Here is a 17384-nt window from a genome sequence, read left to right on the forward strand (position 1 = left end):
TTACAGCCATTTGAGACTGGGAGCCCAATGAGGTTCGCCAAGGGACATGGGTGATGAGGAGTCAACAGAGCCTATTTTGCCACAACGCCAGGCCATGAAGACAGCATCCAGTGGGACTCATTTGTTTCTCAGTCCAATGGCAATTTGAGCAATGGGCCGCTCCGTTTGCGTTGATATTTGGTTGTCCACAAGGCAGGAGAAGGGTGCGCCATTTCCAGCGGCGCTGCAATACCGGGTCGATGCGTGGAGTGAACGGAGCAAGCCCCTTTTTCAGCCCCCGACACAAAAAACATATGTTTAATGTTGTCGTCTTATTGAGGACCTATCAGATATTAAACTGATGAGAACATTTACTACAGCCAAAAGGCCGAAAAGTGATGTGGCCCAAACGTTAGCTGCCCAACGCAATCTTCAGGCACAAGTGTCACTTGTCACTGTGCAATACTTTTCACTGGGCATCAAACACCTAAATCTAGCTCAGGCTTAAAATGGCTTTTCTGATCTTCACAAAAGCACAAGGTTCAGCCAAATGGCAAAGCCTGCCAAAAATAGCTTCAACTCATTGGTGTTCCTTTCCACGGAAGTCTTTAGTAAAAGGCGAAAGACTTGACTTTGAAAAGAAACCAGAGTAAGTACAGCCCTTTGATGAAGAACAGCCAAAGACCCTAGTCGTCCCAGTCAAAACACTCATGGTACGCCTGACTTGCCCCGCGATCCAAATCCCAGGCCACACCCATTCCCCTACCCCTGCCCACAATATCACCGTGGCAATATTTCCTCTCTGTCCTGTGTTTTTCTGCCAATTAAAAGTGCAAATCTCGCTGTATTTTTTGAGACTTCATTTTGCTGTTGATTGGCTTTTACTCCAGTTGTCATGTTTTACAGCCATTTGAGACTGGGAGCCCAATGAGGTTCGCCAAGGGACATGGGTGATGAGGAGTCAACAGAGCCTATTTTGCCACAACGCCAGGCCATGAAGACAGCATCCAGTGGGACTCATTTGTTTCTCAGTCCAATGGCAATTTGAGCAATGGGCCGCTCCGTTTGCGTTGATATTTGGTTGTCCACAAGGCAGGAGAAGGGTGCGCCATTTCCAGCGGCGCTGCAATACCGGGTCGATGCGTGGAGTGAACGGAGCAAGCCCCTTTTTCAGCCCCCGACACAAAAAACATATGTTTAATGTTGTCGTCTTATTGAGGACATATCAGATATTAAACTGATGAGAACAGATACTACAGCCAAAAGGCTGAAAAGTGATGTGGCCCAACCGTTAGCTGCCCAACGCAATCTTCAGGCACAAGTGTCACTTGTCACAGTGCAATACTTTTCACTGGGCATCAAACACCTAAATCTAGCTCAGGCTTAAAATGGCTTTTCTGATCTTCACAAAAGCACAAGGCTCAGCTAAACGGCAAAGCCTGCCAAAAATAGCTTCAACGCATTGGTGTTCCTTTCCACAGAAGTCTTTAGTAAAAGGCGAAAGACTTGTGCGTTATGAAAAGAAACCAGAGAAAGTACAGCCCTTTGATGAAGAACAGCCAAAGACCCTAGTCGTCCCAGTCAAAACACTCACGGTACGCCTGACTTGCCCCGCGATCCAAATCCCAGGCCACACCCATTCCCCTACCCCTGCCCACAATATCACTGTGGCAATATTTCCTCTCTGTCCTGTGTTTTTCTGCCAATTAAAAGTGCAAATCTCGCTGTATTTTTTGAGACTTCATTTTGCTGTTGATTGGCTTTTACTCCAGTTGTCATGTTTTACAGCCATTTGAGACTGGGAGCCCAATGAGGTTCGCCAAGGGACATGGGTGATGAGGAGTCAACAGAGCCTATTTTGCCACAACGCCAGGCCATGAAGACAGCATCCAGTGGGACTCATTTGTTTCTCAGTCCAATGGCAATTTGAGCAATGGGCCGCTCCGTTTGCGTTGATATTTGGTTGTCCACAAGGCAGGAGAAGGGTGCGCCATTTCCAGCGGCGCTGCAATACCGGGTCGATGCGTGGAGTGAACGGAGCAAGCCCCTTTTTCAGCCCCCGACACAAAAAACATATGTTTAATGCTGTCGTCTTATTGAGGACATATCAGATATTAAACTGATGAGAACAGATACTACAGCCAAAAGGCCGAAAAGTGATGTGGCCCAACCATTAGCTGCCCAACGCAATCTTCAGGCACAAGTGTCACTTGTCACAGTGCAATATTTTTCACTGGGCATCAAACACCTAAATCTAGCTCAGGCTTAAAATGGCTTTTCTGATCTTCACAAAAGCACAAGGCTAAGCCAAATGACAAAGCCTGCCAAAAATAGCTTCAACTCATTGGTGTTCCTTTCCACGGAAGTCTTTCGTAAAAGGCGAAAGACTTGATTTTGAAAAGAAACCAGAGTAAGTACAGCCCTTTGATGAAGAACAGCCAAAGACCCTAGTCGTCCCAGTCAAAACACTCATGGTACGCCTGACTTGCCCCGCGATCCAAATCCCAGGCCACACCCATTCCCCTACCCCTGCCCACAATATCACCGTGGCAATATTTCCTCTCTGTCCTGTGTTTTTCTGCCAATTAAAAGTGCAAATCTCGCTGTATTTTTTGAGACTTCATTTTGCTGTTGATTGGCTTTTACTCCAGTTGTCATGTTTTACAGCCATTTGAGACTGGGAGCCCAATGAGGTTCGCCAAGGGACATGGGTGATGAGGAGTCAACAGAGCCTATTTTGCCACAACGCCAGGCCATGAAGACAGCATCCAGTGGGACTCATTTGTTTCTCAGTCCAATGGCAATTTGAGCAATGGGCCGCTCCGTTTGCGTTGATATTTGGTTGTCCACAAGGCAGGAGAAGGGTGCGCCATTTCCAGCGGCGCTGCAATACCGGGTCGATGCGTGGAGTGAACGGAGCAAGCCCCTTTTTCAGCCCCCGACACAAAAAACATATGTTTAATGTTGTCGTCTTATTGAGGACATATCAGATATTAAACTGATGAGAACAGATACTACAGCCAAAAGGCTGAAAAGTGATGTGGCCCAACCGTTAGCTGCCCAACGCAATCTTCAGGCACAAGTGTCACTTGTCACAGTGCAATACTTTTCACTGGGCATCAAACACCTAAATCTAGCTCAGGCTTAAAATGGCTTTTCTGATCTTCACAAAAGCACAAGGCTCAGCTAAACGGCAAAGCCTGCCAAAAATAGCTTCAACGCATTGGTGTTCCTTTCCACAGAAGTCTTTAGTAAAAGGCGAAAGACTTGTGCGTTATGAAAAGAAACCAGAGTAAGTACAGCCCTTTGATGAAGAACAGCCAAAGACCCTAGTCGTCCCAGTCAAAACACTCACGGTACGCCTGACTTGCCCCGCGATCCAAATCCCAGGCCACACGCATTCCCCTACCCCTGCCCACAATATCACTGTGGCAATATTTCCTCTCTGTCCTGTGTTTTTCTGCCAATTAAAAGTGCAAATCTCGCTGTATTTTTTGAGACTTCATTTTGCTGTTGATTGGCTTTTACTCCAGTTGTCATGTTTTACAGCCATTTGAGACTGGGAGCCCAATGAGGTTCGCCAAGGGACATGGGTGATGAGGAGTCAACAGAGCCTATTTTGCCACAACGCCAGGCCATGAAGACAGCATCCAGTGGGACTCATTTGTTTCTCAGTCCAATGGCAATTTGAGCAATGGGCCGCTCCGTTTGCGTTGATATTTGGTTGTCCACAAGGCAGGAGAAGGGTGCGCCATTTCCAGCGGCGCTGCAATACCGGGTCGATGCGTGGAGTGAACGGAGCAAGCCCCTTTTTCAGCCCCCGACACAAAAAACATATGTTTAATGTTGTCGTCTTATTGAGGACATATCAGATATTAAACTGATGAGAACAGATACTACAGCCAAAAGGCCGAAAAGTGATGTGGCCCAACTGTTAGCTGCCCAACGCAATCTTCAGGCACAAGTGTCACTTGTCACAGTGCAATACTTTTCACTGGGCATCAAACACCTAAATCTAGCTCAGGCTTAAAATGGCTTTTCTGATCTTCACAAAAGCACAAGGCTCAGCTAAACGGCAAAGCCTGCCAAAAATAGCTTCAACGCATTGGTGTTCCTTTCCACGGAAGTCTTTAGTAAAAGGCGAAAGACTTGTGCGTTATGAAAAGAAACCAGAGTAAGTACAGCCCTTTGATGAAGAACAGCCAAAGACCCTAGTCGTCCCAGTCAAAACACTCACGGTACGCCTGACTTGCCCCGCGATCCAAATCCCAGGCCACACCCATTCATCTACCCCTGCCCACAATATCACCGTGGCAATATTTCCTCTCTGTCCTGTGTTTTTCTGCCAATTAAAAGTGCAAATCTCGCTGTATTTTTTGAGACTTCATTTTGCTGTTGATTGGCTTTTACTCCAGTTGTCATGTTTTACAGCCATTTGAGACTGGGAGCCCAATGAGGTTCGCCAAGGGACATGGGTGATGAGGAGTCAACAGAGCCTATTTTGCCACAACGCCAGGCCATGAAGACAGCATCCAGTGGGACTCATTTGTTTCTCAGTCCAATGGCAATTTGAGCAATGGGCCGCTCCGTTTGCGTTGATATTTGGTTGTCCACAAGGCAGGAGAAGGGTGCGCCATTTCCAGCGGCGCTGCAATAACGGGTCGATGCGTGGAGTGAACGGAGCAAGCCCCTTTTTCAGCCCCCGACACAAAAAACATATGTTTAATGTTGTCGTCTTATTGAGGACATATCAGATATTAAACTGATGAGAACATTTACTACAGCCAAAAGGCCGAAAAGTGATGTGGCCCAACCGTTAGCTGCCCAACGCAATCTTCAGGCACAAGTGTCACTTGTCACAGTGCAATACTTTTCACTGGGCATCAAACACCTAAATCTAGCTCAGGCTTAAAATGGCTTTTCTGATCTTCACAAAAGCACAAGGCTAAGGCAATTGACAATGCCTGCCAAAAATAGCTTCAACTCATTGGTGTTCCTTTCCACGGAAGTCTTTAGTAAAAGGCGAAAGACTTGTGCGTTATGAAAAGAAACCAGAGTAAGTACAGCCCTTTGATGAAGAACAGCCAAAGACCCTAGTCGTCCCAGTCAAAACACTCATGGTACGCCTGACTTGCCCCGCGATCCAAATCCCAGGCCACACCCATTCCCCTACCCCTGCCCACAATATCACCGTGGCAATATTTCCTCTCTGTCCTGTGTTTTTCTGCCAATTAAAAGTGCAAATCTCGCTGTATTTTTTGAGACTTCATTTTGCTGTTGATTGGCTTTTACTCCAGTTGTCATGTTTTACAGCCATTTGAGACTGGGAGCCCAATGAGGTTCGCCAAGGGACATGGGTGATGAGGAGTCAACAGAGCCTATTTTGCCACAACGCCAGGCCATGAAGACAGCATCCAGTGGGACTCATTTGTTTCTCAGTCCAATGGCAATTTGAGCAATGGGCCGCTCCGTTTGCGTTGATATTTGGTTGTCCACAAGGCAGGAGAAGGGTGCGCCATTTCCAGCGGCGCTGCAATACCGGGTCGATGCGTGGAGTGAACGGAGCAAGCCCCTTTTTCAGCCCCCGACACAAAAAACATATGTTTAATGTTGTCGTCTTATTGAGGACATATCAGATATTAAACTGATGAGAACAGATACTACAGCCAAAAGGCTGAAAAGTGATGTGGCCCAACCGTTAGCTGCCCAACGCAATCTTCAGGCACAAGTGTCACTTGTCACAGTGCAATACTTTTCACTGGGCATCAAACACCTAAATCTAGCTCAGGCTTAAAATGGCTTTTCTGATCTTCACAAAAGCACAAGGCTCAGCTAAACGGCAAAGCCTGCCAAAAATAGCTTCAACGCATTGGTGTTCCTTTCCACAGAAGTTTTTAGTAAAAGGCGAAAGACTTGTGCGTTATGAAAAGAAACCAGAGTAAGTACAGCCCTTTGATGAAGAACAGCCAAAGACCCTAGTCGTCCCAGTCAAAACACTCACGGTACGCCTGACTTGCCCCGCGATCCAAATCCCAGGCCACACCCATTCCCCTACCCCTGCCCACAATATCACTGTGGCAATATTTCCTCTCTGTCCTGTGTTTTTCTGCCAATTAAAAGTGCAAATCTCGCTGTATTTTTTGAGACTTCATTTTGCTGTTGATTGGCTTTTACTCCAGTTGTCATGTTTTACAGCCATTTGAGACTGGGAGCCCAATGAGGTTCGCCAAGGGACATGGGTGATGAGGAGTCAACAGAGCCTATTTTGCCACAACGCCAGGCCATGAAGACAGCATCCAGTGGGACTCATTTGTTTCTCAGTCCAATGGCAATTTGAGCAATGGGCCGCTCCGTTTGCGTTGATATTTGGTTGTCCACAAGGCAGGAGAAGGGTGCGCCATTTCCAGCGGCGCTGCAATACCGGGTCGATGCGTGGAGTGAACGGAGCAAGCCCCTTTTTCAGCCCCCGACACAAAAAACATATGTTTAATGCTGTCGTCTTATTGAGAACATATCAGATATTAAACTGATGAGAACAGATACTACAGCCAAAAGGCCAAAAAGTGATGTGGCCCAACCGTTAGCTGCCCAACGCAATCTTCAGGCACAAGTGTCACTTGTCACAGTGCAATACTTTTCACTGGGCATCAAACACCTAAATCTAGCTCAGGCTTAAAATGGCTTTTCTGATCTTCACAAAAGCACAACGCTAAGCCAAATGACAATGCCTGCCAAAAATAGCTTCAACTCATTGGTGTTCCTTTCCACGGAAGTCTTTAGTAAAAGGCGAAAGACTTGATTTTGAAAAGAAACCAGAGTAAGTACAGCCCTTTGATGAAGAACAGCCAGAGACCCTAGTCGTCCCAGTCAAAACACTCATGGTACGCCTGACTTGCCCCGCGATCCAAATCCCAGGCCACACCCATTCCCCTACCCCTGCCCACAATATCACCGTGGCAATATTTCCTCTCTGTCCTGTGTTTTTCTGCCAATTAAAAGTGCAAATCTCGCTGTATTTTTTGAGACTTCATTTTGCTGTTGATTGGCTTTTACTCCAGTTGTCATGTTTTACAGCCATTTGAGACTGGGAGCTCAATGAGGTTCGCCAAGGGACATGGGTGATGAGGAGTCAACAGAGCCTATTTTGCCACAACGCCAGGCCATGAAGACAGCATCCAGTGGGACTCATTTGTTTCTCAGTCCAATGGCAATTTGAGCAATGGGCCGCTCCGTTTGCGTTGATATTTGGTTGTCCACAAGGCAGAAGAAGGGTGCGCCATTTCCAGCGGCGCTGCAATACCGGGTCGATGCGTGGAGTGAACGGAGCAAGCCCCTTTTTCAGCCCCCGACACAAAAAACATATGTTTAATGTTGTCGTCTTATTGAGGACATATCAGATATTAAACTGATGAGAACATTTACTACAGCCAAAAGGCCGAAAAGTGATGTGGCCCAACCGTTAGCTGCCCAACGCAATCTTCAGGCACAAGTGTCACTTGTCACAGTGCAATACTTTTCACTGGGCATCAAACACCTAAATCTAGCTCAGGCTTAAAATGGCTTTTCTGATCTTCACAAAAGCACAACGCTAAGCCAAATGACAATGCCTGCCAAAAATAGCTTCAACTCATTGGTGTTCCTTTCCACGGAAGTCTTTAGTAAAAGGCGAAAGACTTGATTTTGAAAAGAAACCAGAGTAAGTACAGCCCTTTGATGAAGAACAGCCAGAGACCCTAGTCGTCCCAGTCAAAACACTCATGGTACGCCTGACTTGCCCCGCGATCCAAATCCCAGGCCACACCCATTCCCCTACCCCTGCCCACAATATCACCGTGGCAATATTTCCTCTCTGTCCTGTGTTTTTCTGCCAATTAAAAGTGCAAATCTCGCTGTATTTTTTGAGACTTCATTTTGCTGTTGATTGGCTTTTACTCCAGTTGTCATGTTTTACAGCCATTTGAGACTGGGAGCTCAATGAGGTTCGCCAAGGGACATGGGTGATGAGGAGTCAACAGAGCCTATTTTGCCACAACGCCAGGCCATGAAGACAGCATCCAGTGGGACTCATTTGTTTCTCAGTCCAATGGCAATTTGAGCAATGGGCCGCTCCGTTTGCGTTGATATTTGGTTGTCCACAAGGCAGAAGAAGGGTGCGCCATTTCCAGCGGCGCTGCAATACCGGGTCGATGCGTGGAGTGAACGGAGCAAGCCCCTTTTTCAGCCCCCGACACAAAAAACATATGTTTAATGTTGTCGTCTTATTGAGGACATATCAGATATTAAACTGATGAGAACATTTACTACAGCCAAAAGGCCGAAAAGTGATGTGGCCCAACCGTTAGCTGCCCAACGCAATCTTCAGGCACAAGTGTCACTTGTCACTGTGCAATACTTTTCACTGGGCATCAAACACCTAAATCTAGCTCAGGCTTAAAATGGCTTTTCTGATCTTCACAAAAGCACAAGGTTCAGCCAAATGGCAAAGCCTGCCAAAAATAGCTTCAACTCATTGGTGTTCCTTTCCACGGAAGTCTTTAGTAAAAGGCGAAAGACTTGACTTTGAAAAGAAACCAGAGTAAGTACAGCCCTTTGATGAAGAACAGCCAAAGACCCTAGTCGTCCCAGTCAAAACACTCATGGTACGCCTGACTTGCCCCGCGATCCAAATCCCAGGCCACACCCATTCCCCTACCCCTGCCCACAATATCACCGTGGCAATATTTCCTCTCTGTCCTGTGTTTTTCTGCCAATTAAAAGTGCAAATCTCGCTGTATTTTTTGAGACTTCATTTTGCTGTTGATTGGCTTTTACTCCAGTTGTCATGTTTTACAGCCATTTGAGACTGGGAGCCCAATGAGGTTCGCCAAGGGACATGGGTGATGAGGAGTCAACAGAGCCTATTTTGCCACAACGCCAGGCCATGAAGACAGCATCCAGTGGGACTCATTTGTTTCTCAGTCCAATGGCAATTTGAGCAATGGGCCGCTCCGTTTGCGTTGATATTTGGTTGTCCACAAGGCAGGAGAAGGGTGCGCCATTTCCAGCGGCGCTGCAATACCGGGTCGATGCGTGGAGTGAACGGAGCAAGCCCCTTTTTCAGCCCCCGACACAAAAAACATATGTTTAATGTTGTCGTCTTATTGAGGACCTATCAGATATTAAACTGATGAGAACATTTACTACAGCCAAAAGGCCGAAAAGTGATGTGGCCCAAACGTTAGCTGCCCAACGCAATCTTCAGGCACAAGTGTCACTTGTCACTGTGCAATACTTTTCACTGGGCATCAAACACCTAAATCTAGCTCAGGCTTAAAATGGCTTTTCTGATCTTCACAAAAGCACAAGGTTCAGCCAAATGGCAAAGCCTGCCAAAAATAGCTTCAACTCATTGGTGTTCCTTTCCACGGAAGTCTTTAGTAAAAGGCGAAAGACTTGACTTTGAAAAGAAACCAGAGTAAGTACAGCCCTTTGATGAAGAACAGCCAAAGACCCTAGTCGTCCCAGTCAAAACACTCATGGTACGCCTGACTTGCCCCGCGATCCAAATCCCAGGCCACACCCATTCCCCTACCCCTGCCCACAATATCACCGTGGCAATATTTCCTCTCTGTCCTGTGTTTTTCTGCCAATTAAAAGTGCAAATCTCGCTGTATTTTTTGAGACTTCATTTTGCTGTTGATTGGCTTTTACTCCAGTTGTCATGTTTTACAGCCATTTGAGACTGGGAGCCCAATGAGGTTCGCCAAGGGACATGGGTGATGAGGAGTCAACAGAGCCTATTTTGCCACAACGCCAGGCCATGAAGACAGCATCCAGTGGGACTCATTTGTTTCTCAGTCCAATGGCAATTTGAGCAATGGGCCGCTCCGTTTGCGTTGATATTTGGTTGTCCACAAGGCAGGAGAAGGGTGCGCCATTTCCAGCGGCGCTGCAATACCGGGTCGATGCGTGGAGTGAACGGAGCAAGCCCCTTTTTCAGCCCCCGACACAAAAAACATATGTTTAATGTTGTCGTCTTATTGAGGACATATCAGATATTAAACTGATGAGAACAGATACTACAGCCAAAAGGCTGAAAAGTGATGTGGCCCAACCGTTAGCTGCCCAACGCAATCTTCAGGCACAAGTGTCACTTGTCACAGTGCAATACTTTTCACTGGGCATCAAACACCTAAATCTAGCTCAGGCTTAAAATGGCTTTTCTGATCTTCACAAAAGCACAAGGCTCAGCTAAACGGCAAAGCCTGCCAAAAATAGCTTCAACGCATTGGTGTTCCTTTCCACAGAAGTCTTTAGTAAAAGGCGAAAGACTTGTGCGTTATGAAAAGAAACCAGAGTAAGTACAGCCCTTTGATGAAGAACAGCCAAAGACCCTAGTCGTCCCAGTCAAAACACTCACGGTACGCCTGACTTGCCCCGCGATCCAAATCCCAGGCCACACCCATTCCCCTACCCCTGCCCACAATATCACTGTGGCAATATTTCCTCTCTGTCCTGTGTTTTTCTGCCAATTAAAAGTGCAAATCTCGCTGTATTTTTTGAGACTTCATTTTGCTGTTGATTGGCTTTTACTCCAGTTGTCATGTTTTACAGCCATTTGAGACTGGGAGCCCAATGAGGTTCGCCAAGGGACATGGGTGATGAGGAGTCAACAGAGCCTATTTTGCCACAACGCCAGGCCATGAAGACAGCATCCAGTGGGACTCATTTGTTTCTCAGTCCAATGGCAATTTGAGCAATGGGCCGCTCCGTTTGCGTTGATATTTGGTTGTCCACAAGGCAGGAGAAGGGTGCGCCATTTCCAGCGGCGCTGCAATACCGGGTCGATGCGTGGAGTGAACGGAGCAAGCCCCTTTTTCAGCCCCCGACACAAAAAACATATGTTTAATGCTGTCGTCTTATTGAGGACATATCAGATATTAAACTGATGAGAACAGATACTACAGCCAAAAGGCCGAAAAGTGATGTGGCCCAACCATTAGCTGCCCAACGCAATCTTCAGGCACAAGTGTCACTTGTCACAGTGCAATACTTTTCACTGGGCATCAAACACCTAAATCTAGCTCAGGCTTAAAATGGCTTTTCTGATCTTCACAAAAGCACAAGGCTAAGCCAAATGACAAAGCCTGCCAAAAATAGCTTCAACTCATTGGTGTTCCTTTCCACGGAAGTCTTTCGTAAAAGGCGAAAGACTTGATTTTGAAAAGAAACCAGAGTAAGTACAGCCCTTTGATGAAGAACAGCCAAAGACCCTAGTCGTCCCAGTCAAAACACTCATGGTACGCCTGACTTGCCCCGCGATCCAAATCCCAGGCCACACCCATTCCCCTACCCCTGCCCACAATATCACCGTGGCAATATTTCCTCTCTGTCCTGTGTTTTTCTGCCAATTAAAAGTGCAAATCTCGCTGTATTTTTTGAGACTTCATTTTGCTGTTGATTGGCTTTTACTCCAGTTGTCATGTTTTACAGCCATTTGAGACTGGGAGCCCAATGAGGTTCGCCAAGGGACATGGGTGATGAGGAGTCAACAGAGCCTATTTTGCCACAACGCCAGGCCATGAAGACAGCATCCAGTGGGACTCATTTGTTTCTCAGTCCAATGGCAATTTGAGCAATGGGCCGCTCCGTTTGCGTTGATATTTGGTTGTCCACAAGGCAGGAGAAGGGTGCGCCATTTCCAGCGGCGCTGCAATACCGGGTCGATGCGTGGAGTGAACGGAGCAAGCCCCTTTTTCAGCCCCCGACACAAAAAACATATGTTTAATGTTGTCGTCTTATTGAGGACATATCAGATATTAAACTGATGAGAACAGATACTACAGCCAAAAGGCTGAAAAGTGATGTGGCCCAACCGTTAGCTGCCCAACGCAATCTTCAGGCACAAGTGTCACTTGTCACAGTGCAATACTTTTCACTGGGCATCAAACACCTAAATCTAGCTCAGGCTTAAAATGGCTTTTCTGATCTTCACAAAAGCACAAGGCTCAGCTAAACGGCAAAGCCTGCCAAAAATAGCTTCAACGCATTGGTGTTCCTTTCCACAGAAGTCTTTAGTAAAAGGCGAAAGACTTGTGCGTTATGAAAAGAAACCAGAGTAAGTACAGCCCTTTGATGAAGAACAGCCAAAGACCCTAGTCGTCCCAGTCAAAACACTCACGGTACGCCTGACTTGCCCCGCGATCCAAATCCCAGGCCACACGCATTCCCCTACCCCTGCCCACAATATCACTGTGGCAATATTTCCTCTCTGTCCTGTGTTTTTCTGCCAATTAAAAGTGCAAATCTCGCTGTATTTTTTGAGACTTCATTTTGCTGTTGATTGGCTTTTACTCCAGTTGTCATGTTTTACAGCCATTTGAGACTGGGAGCCCAATGAGGTTCGCCAAGGGACATGGGTGATGAGGAGTCAACAGAGCCTATTTTGCCACAACGCCAGGCCATGAAGACAGCATCCAGTGGGACTCATTTGTTTCTCAGTCCAATGGCAATTTGAGCAATGGGCCGCTCCGTTTGCGTTGATATTTGGTTGTCCACAAGGCAGGAGAAGGGTGCGCCATTTCCAGCGGCGCTGCAATACCGGGTCGATGCGTGGAGTGAACGGAGCAAGCCCCTTTTTCAGCCCCCGACACAAAAAACATATGTTTAATGCTGTCGTCTTATTGAGAACATATCAGATATTAAACTGATGAGAACAGATACTACAGCCAAAAGGCCAAAAAGTGATGTGGCCGAACCGTTAGCTGCCCAACGCAATCTTCAGGCACAAGTGTCACTTGTCACAGTGCAATACTTTTCACTGGGCATCAAACACCTAAATCTAGCTCAGGCTTAAAATGGCTTTTCTGATCTTCACAAAAGCACAACGCTAAGCCAAATGACAATGCCTGCCAAAAATAGCTTCAACGCATTGGTGTTCCTTTCCACGGAAGGCTTTAGTAAAAGGCGAAAGACTTGATTTTGAAAAGAAACCAGAGTAAGTACAGTCCTTTGATGAAGAACAGCCAGAGACCCTAGTCGTCCCAGTCAAAACACTCATGGTACGCCTGACTTGCCCCGCGATCCAAATCCCAGGCCACACCCATTCCCCTACCCCTGCCCACAATATCACTGTGGCAATATTTCCTCTCTGTCCTGTGTTTTTCTGCCAATTAAAAGTGCAAATCTCGCTGTATTTTTTGAGACTTCATTTTGCTGTTGATTGGCTTTTACTCCAGTTGTCATGTTTTACAGCCATTTGAGACTGGGAGCTCAATGAGGTTCGCCAAGGGACATGGGTGATGAGGAGTCAACAGAGCCTATTTTGCCACAACGCCAGGCCATGAAGACAGCATCCAGTGGGACTCATTTGTTTCTCAGTCCAATGGCAATTTGAGCAATGGGCCGCTCCGTTTGCGTTGACATTTGGTTGTCCACAAGGCAGGAGAAGGGTGCGCCATTTCCAGCGGCGCTGCAATACCGGGTCGATGCGTGGAGTGAACGGAGCAAGCCCCTTTTTCAGCCCCCGACACAAAAAACATATGTTTAATGTTGTCGTCTTATTGAGGACATATCAGATATTAAACTGATGAGAACAGATACTACAGCCAAAAGGCCAAAAAGTGATGTGGCCCAACCGTTAGCTGCCCAACGCAATCTTCAGGCACAAGTGTCACTTGTCACAGTGCAATACTTTTCACTGGGCATCAAACACCTAAATCTAGCTCAGGCTTAAAATGGCTTTTCTGATCTTCACAAAAGCACAAGGCTCAGCTAAACGGCAAAGCCTGCCAAAAATAGCTTCAACGCATTGGTGTTCCTTTCCACAGAAGTCTTTAGTAAAAGGCGAAAGACTTGTGCGTTATCAAAAGAAACCAGAGTAAGTACAGCCCTTTGATGAAGAACAGCCAAAGACCCTAGTCGTCCCAGTCAAAACACTCACGGTACGCCTGACTTGCCCCGCGATCCAAATCCCAGGCCACACCCATTCATCTACCCCTGCCCACAATATCACCGTGGCAATATTTCCTCTCTGTCCTGTGTTTTTCTGCCAATTAAAAGTGCAAATCTCGCTGTATTTTTTGAGACTTCATTTTGCTGTTGATTGGCTTTTACTCCAGTTGTCATGTTTTACAGCCATTTGAGACTGGGAGCCCAATGAGGTTCGCCAAGGGACATGGGTGATGAGGAGTCAACAGAGCCTATTTTGCCACAACGCCAGGCCATGAAGACAGCATCCAGTGGGACTCATTTGTTTCTCAGTCCAATGGCAATTTGAGCAATGGGCCGCTCCGTTTGCGTTGATATTTGGTTGTCCACAAGGCAGGAGAAGGGTGCGCCATTTCCAGCGGCGCTGCAATAACGGGTCGATGCGTGGAGTGAACGGAGCAAGCCCCTTTTTCAGCCCCCGACACAAAAAACATATGTTTAATGTTGTCGTCTTATTGAGGACATATCAGATATTAAACTGATGAGAACATTTACTACAGCCAAAAGGCCGAAAAGTGATGTGGCCCAACCGTTAGCTGCCCAACGCAATCTTCAGGCACAAGTGTCACTTGTCACAGTGCAATACTTTTCACTGGGCATCAAACACCTAAATCTAGCTCAGGCTTAAAATGGCTTTTCTGATCTTCACAAAAGCACAAGGCTAAGCCAATTGACAATGCTTGCCAAAAATAGCTTCAACTCATTGGTGTTGCTTTCCACGGAAGTCTTTAGTAAAAGGCGAAAGACTTGTGCGTTATGAAAAGAAACCAGAGTAAGTACAGCCCTTTGATGAAGAACAGCCAAAGACCCTAGTCGTCCCAGTCAAAACACTCATGGTACGCCTGACTTGCCCCGCGATCCAAATCCCAGGCCACACCCATTCCCCTACCCCTGCCCACAATATCACCGTGGCAATATTTCCTCTCTGTCCTGTGTTTTTCTGCCAATTAAAAGTGCAAATCTCGCTGTATTTTTTGAGACTTCCTTTTGCTGTTGATTGGCTTTTACTCCAGTTGTCATGTTTTACAGCCATTTGAGACTGGGAGCCCAATGAGGTTCGCCAAGGGACATGGGTGATGAGGAGTCAACAGAGCCTATTTTGCCACAACGCCAGGCCATGAAGACAGCATCCAGTGGGACTCATTTGTTTCTCAGTCCAATGGCAATTTGAGCAATGGGCCGCTCCGTTTGCGTTGATATTTGGTTGTCCACAAGGCAGGAGAAGGGTGCGCCATTTCCAGCGGCGCTGCAATACCGGGTCGATGCGTGGAGTGAACGGAGCAAGCCCCTTTTTCAGCCCCCGACACAAAAAACATATGTTTAATGTTGTCGTCTTATTGAGGACATATCAGATATTAAACTGATGAGAACAGATACTACAGCCAAAAGGCTGAAAAGTGATGTGGCCCAACCGTTAGCTGCCCAACGCAATCTTCAGGCACAAGTGTCACTTGTCACAGTGCAATACTTTTCACTGGGCATCAAACACCTAAATCTAGCTCAGGCTTAAAATGGCTTTTCTGATCTTCACAAAAGCACAAGGCTCAGCTAAACGGCAAAGCCTGCCAAAAATAGCTTCAACGCATTGGTGTTCCTTTCCACAGAAGTTTTTAGTAAAAGGCGAAAGACTTGTGCGTTATGAAAAGAAACCAGAGTAAGTACAGCCCTTTGATGAAGAACAGCCAAAGACGCTAGTCGTCCCAGTCAAAACACTCACGGTACGCCTGACTTGCCCCGCGATCCAAATCCCAGGCCACACCCATTCCCCTACCCCTGCCCACAATATCACTGTGGCAATATTTCCTCTCTGTCCTGTGTTTTTCTGCCAATTAAAAGTGCAAATCTCGCTGTATTTTTTGAGACTTCATTTTGCTGTTGATTGGCTTTTACTCCAGTTGTCATGTTTTACAGCCATTTGAGACTGGGAGCCCAATGAGGTTCGCCAAGGGACATGGGTGATGAGGAGTCAACAGAGCCTATTTTGCCACAACGCCAGGCCATGAAGACAGCATCCAGTGGGACTCATTTGTTTCTCAGTCCAATGGCAATTTGAGCAATGGGCCGCTCCGTTTGCGTTGATATTTGGTTGTCCACAAGGCAGGAGAAGGGTGCGCCATTTCCAGCGGCGCTGCAATACCGGGTCGATGCGTGGAGTGAACGGAGCAAGCCCCTTTTTCAGCCCCCGACACAAAAAACATATGTTTAATGCTGTCGTCTTATTGAGGACATATCAGATATTAAACTGATGAGAACATTTACTACAGCCAAAAGGCCGAAAAGTGATGTGGCCCAACCGTTAGCTGCCCAACGCAATCTTCAGGCACAAGTGTCACTTGTCACAGTGCAATACTTTTCACTGGGCATCAAACACCTAAATCTAGCTCAGGCTTAAAATGGCTTTTCTGATCTTCACAAAAGCACAAGGCTCAGCCAAACGGCAAAGCCTGCCAAAAATAGCTTCAACTCATTGGTGTTGCTTTCCACGGAAGTCTTTAGTAAAAGGCGAAAGACTTGTGCGTTATGAAAAGAAACCAGAGTAAGTACAGCCCTTTGATGAAGAACAGCCAAAGACCCTAGTCGTCCCAGTCAAAACACTCATGGTACGCCTGACTTGCCCCGCGATCCAAATCCCAGGCCACACCCATTCCCCTACCCCTGCCCACAATATCACCGTGGCAATATTTCCTCTCTGTCCTGTGTTTTTCTGCCAATTAAAAGTGCAAATCTCGCTGTATTTTTTGAGACTTCATTTTGCTGTTGATTGGCTTTTACTCCAGTTGTCATGTTTTACAGCCATTTGAGACTGGGAGCCCAATGAGGTTCGCCAAGGGACATGGGTGATGAGGAGTCAACAGAGCCTATTTTGCCACAACGCCAGGCCATGAAGACAGCATCCAGTGGGACTCATTTGTTTCTCAGTCCAATGGCAATTTGAGCAATGGGCCGCTCCGTTTGCGTTGATATTTGGTTGTCCACAAGGCAGGAGAAGGGTGCGCCATTTCCAGCGGCGCTGCAATACCGGGTCGATGCGTGGAGTGAACGGAGCAAGCCCCTTTTTCAGCCCCCGACACAAAAAACATATGTTTAATGCTGTCGTCTTATTGAGGACATATCAGATATTAAACTGATGAGAACATTTACTACAGCCAAAAGGCCGAAAAGTGATGTGGCCCAACCGTTAGCTGCCCAACGCAATCTTCAGGCACAAGTGTCACTTGTCACAGTGCAATACTTTTCACTGGGCATCAAACACCTAAATCTAGCTCAGGCTTAAAATGGCTTTTCTGATCTTCACAAAAGCACAAGGCTAAGCCAATTGCCAATGCCTGCCAAAAATAGCTTCAACTCATTGGTGTTCCTTTCCACGGAAGTCTTTAGTAAAAGGCGAAAGACTTGTGCGTTATGAAAAGAAACCAGAGTAAGTACAGCCCTTTGAT

General features: G+C 46.8%; 17 non-coding genes and 23 pseudogenes across 17 annotated transcripts; all 40 read right to left on the reverse strand.

The window, feature by feature from the left end:
- Positions 1-198: 198 nt before the first annotated feature.
- On the reverse strand, positions 199-379 carry LOC144465190 (U2 spliceosomal RNA; annotated as a pseudogene).
- Positions 380-522: 143 nt separating this feature from the next.
- Positions 523-632, reverse strand: LOC144466018 (U5 spliceosomal RNA). The gene has a single exon (XR_013493067.1). It is a non-coding gene; the product is annotated as a U5 spliceosomal RNA (small nuclear RNA).
- Positions 633-1077: 445 nt separating this feature from the next.
- Positions 1078-1258, reverse strand: LOC144466333 (U2 spliceosomal RNA; annotated as a pseudogene).
- Positions 1259-1401: 143 nt separating this feature from the next.
- LOC144465924 (U5 spliceosomal RNA) lies at positions 1402-1514 on the reverse strand. The gene has a single exon (XR_013493002.1). It is a non-coding gene; the product is annotated as a U5 spliceosomal RNA (small nuclear RNA).
- Positions 1515-1959: 445 nt separating this feature from the next.
- On the reverse strand, positions 1960-2140 carry LOC144465348 (U2 spliceosomal RNA; annotated as a pseudogene).
- Positions 2141-2282: 142 nt separating this feature from the next.
- Positions 2283-2393, reverse strand: LOC144466028 (U5 spliceosomal RNA). Its single transcript, XR_013493072.1, has one exon. It is a non-coding gene; the product is annotated as a U5 spliceosomal RNA (small nuclear RNA).
- A 445-nt stretch (positions 2394-2838) lies between these two features.
- Positions 2839-3019, reverse strand: LOC144466344 (U2 spliceosomal RNA; annotated as a pseudogene).
- Positions 3020-3162: 143 nt separating this feature from the next.
- Positions 3163-3275, reverse strand: LOC144465868 (U5 spliceosomal RNA). The gene has a single exon (XR_013492954.1). It is a non-coding gene; the product is annotated as a U5 spliceosomal RNA (small nuclear RNA).
- A 445-nt stretch (positions 3276-3720) lies between these two features.
- LOC144466077 (U2 spliceosomal RNA) lies at positions 3721-3901 on the reverse strand (annotated as a pseudogene).
- Positions 3902-4044: 143 nt separating this feature from the next.
- On the reverse strand, positions 4045-4157 carry LOC144465565 (U5 spliceosomal RNA). Its single transcript, XR_013492697.1, has one exon. It is a non-coding gene; the product is annotated as a U5 spliceosomal RNA (small nuclear RNA).
- Positions 4158-4602: 445 nt separating this feature from the next.
- LOC144465278 (U2 spliceosomal RNA) lies at positions 4603-4783 on the reverse strand (annotated as a pseudogene).
- A 144-nt stretch (positions 4784-4927) lies between these two features.
- Positions 4928-5039, reverse strand: LOC144465322 (U5 spliceosomal RNA). The gene has a single exon (XR_013492482.1). It is a non-coding gene; the product is annotated as a U5 spliceosomal RNA (small nuclear RNA).
- A 445-nt stretch (positions 5040-5484) lies between these two features.
- LOC144466355 (U2 spliceosomal RNA) lies at positions 5485-5665 on the reverse strand (annotated as a pseudogene).
- Positions 5666-5808: 143 nt separating this feature from the next.
- Positions 5809-5921, reverse strand: LOC144465952 (U5 spliceosomal RNA). The gene has a single exon (XR_013493030.1). It is a non-coding gene; the product is annotated as a U5 spliceosomal RNA (small nuclear RNA).
- A 445-nt stretch (positions 5922-6366) lies between these two features.
- On the reverse strand, positions 6367-6547 carry LOC144465736 (U2 spliceosomal RNA; annotated as a pseudogene).
- Positions 6548-6691: 144 nt separating this feature from the next.
- On the reverse strand, positions 6692-6800 carry LOC144465974 (U5 spliceosomal RNA; annotated as a pseudogene).
- A 445-nt stretch (positions 6801-7245) lies between these two features.
- LOC144466102 (U2 spliceosomal RNA) lies at positions 7246-7426 on the reverse strand (annotated as a pseudogene).
- A 144-nt stretch (positions 7427-7570) lies between these two features.
- LOC144465976 (U5 spliceosomal RNA) lies at positions 7571-7679 on the reverse strand (annotated as a pseudogene).
- A 445-nt stretch (positions 7680-8124) lies between these two features.
- On the reverse strand, positions 8125-8305 carry LOC144466103 (U2 spliceosomal RNA; annotated as a pseudogene).
- A 143-nt stretch (positions 8306-8448) lies between these two features.
- LOC144466019 (U5 spliceosomal RNA) lies at positions 8449-8558 on the reverse strand. The gene has a single exon (XR_013493068.1). It is a non-coding gene; the product is annotated as a U5 spliceosomal RNA (small nuclear RNA).
- Positions 8559-9003: 445 nt separating this feature from the next.
- On the reverse strand, positions 9004-9184 carry LOC144465191 (U2 spliceosomal RNA; annotated as a pseudogene).
- Positions 9185-9327: 143 nt separating this feature from the next.
- LOC144466020 (U5 spliceosomal RNA) lies at positions 9328-9437 on the reverse strand. The gene has a single exon (XR_013493069.1). It is a non-coding gene; the product is annotated as a U5 spliceosomal RNA (small nuclear RNA).
- Positions 9438-9882: 445 nt separating this feature from the next.
- LOC144466366 (U2 spliceosomal RNA) lies at positions 9883-10063 on the reverse strand (annotated as a pseudogene).
- A 143-nt stretch (positions 10064-10206) lies between these two features.
- LOC144465869 (U5 spliceosomal RNA) lies at positions 10207-10319 on the reverse strand. Its single transcript, XR_013492955.1, has one exon. It is a non-coding gene; the product is annotated as a U5 spliceosomal RNA (small nuclear RNA).
- A 445-nt stretch (positions 10320-10764) lies between these two features.
- On the reverse strand, positions 10765-10945 carry LOC144465359 (U2 spliceosomal RNA; annotated as a pseudogene).
- Positions 10946-11087: 142 nt separating this feature from the next.
- Positions 11088-11198, reverse strand: LOC144466029 (U5 spliceosomal RNA). The gene has a single exon (XR_013493073.1). It is a non-coding gene; the product is annotated as a U5 spliceosomal RNA (small nuclear RNA).
- Positions 11199-11643: 445 nt separating this feature from the next.
- On the reverse strand, positions 11644-11824 carry LOC144466377 (U2 spliceosomal RNA; annotated as a pseudogene).
- Positions 11825-11967: 143 nt separating this feature from the next.
- Positions 11968-12080, reverse strand: LOC144465871 (U5 spliceosomal RNA). The gene has a single exon (XR_013492956.1). It is a non-coding gene; the product is annotated as a U5 spliceosomal RNA (small nuclear RNA).
- Positions 12081-12525: 445 nt separating this feature from the next.
- LOC144465747 (U2 spliceosomal RNA) lies at positions 12526-12706 on the reverse strand (annotated as a pseudogene).
- A 144-nt stretch (positions 12707-12850) lies between these two features.
- LOC144466048 (U5 spliceosomal RNA) lies at positions 12851-12959 on the reverse strand (annotated as a pseudogene).
- Positions 12960-13404: 445 nt separating this feature from the next.
- On the reverse strand, positions 13405-13585 carry LOC144466255 (U2 spliceosomal RNA; annotated as a pseudogene).
- A 143-nt stretch (positions 13586-13728) lies between these two features.
- On the reverse strand, positions 13729-13841 carry LOC144466004 (U5 spliceosomal RNA). Its single transcript, XR_013493054.1, has one exon. It is a non-coding gene; the product is annotated as a U5 spliceosomal RNA (small nuclear RNA).
- Positions 13842-14286: 445 nt separating this feature from the next.
- On the reverse strand, positions 14287-14467 carry LOC144465279 (U2 spliceosomal RNA; annotated as a pseudogene).
- A 142-nt stretch (positions 14468-14609) lies between these two features.
- On the reverse strand, positions 14610-14723 carry LOC144465656 (U5 spliceosomal RNA). The gene has a single exon (XR_013492778.1). It is a non-coding gene; the product is annotated as a U5 spliceosomal RNA (small nuclear RNA).
- A 445-nt stretch (positions 14724-15168) lies between these two features.
- Positions 15169-15349, reverse strand: LOC144466388 (U2 spliceosomal RNA; annotated as a pseudogene).
- Positions 15350-15492: 143 nt separating this feature from the next.
- LOC144465953 (U5 spliceosomal RNA) lies at positions 15493-15605 on the reverse strand. The gene has a single exon (XR_013493031.1). It is a non-coding gene; the product is annotated as a U5 spliceosomal RNA (small nuclear RNA).
- A 445-nt stretch (positions 15606-16050) lies between these two features.
- On the reverse strand, positions 16051-16231 carry LOC144466460 (U2 spliceosomal RNA; annotated as a pseudogene).
- Positions 16232-16372: 141 nt separating this feature from the next.
- LOC144465639 (U5 spliceosomal RNA) lies at positions 16373-16487 on the reverse strand. The gene has a single exon (XR_013492764.1). It is a non-coding gene; the product is annotated as a U5 spliceosomal RNA (small nuclear RNA).
- A 445-nt stretch (positions 16488-16932) lies between these two features.
- Positions 16933-17113, reverse strand: LOC144465143 (U2 spliceosomal RNA; annotated as a pseudogene).
- A 144-nt stretch (positions 17114-17257) lies between these two features.
- On the reverse strand, positions 17258-17369 carry LOC144465351 (U5 spliceosomal RNA). Its single transcript, XR_013492508.1, has one exon. It is a non-coding gene; the product is annotated as a U5 spliceosomal RNA (small nuclear RNA).
- Positions 17370-17384: the final 15 nt, after the last annotated feature.

The sequence above is a fragment of the Epinephelus lanceolatus genome, chromosome 12, assembly GCF_041903045.1.
Source record: "Epinephelus lanceolatus isolate andai-2023 chromosome 12, ASM4190304v1, whole genome shotgun sequence".
In the NCBI taxonomy this organism is placed as follows: Eukaryota; Metazoa; Chordata; class Actinopteri; order Perciformes; family Serranidae; genus Epinephelus; species Epinephelus lanceolatus.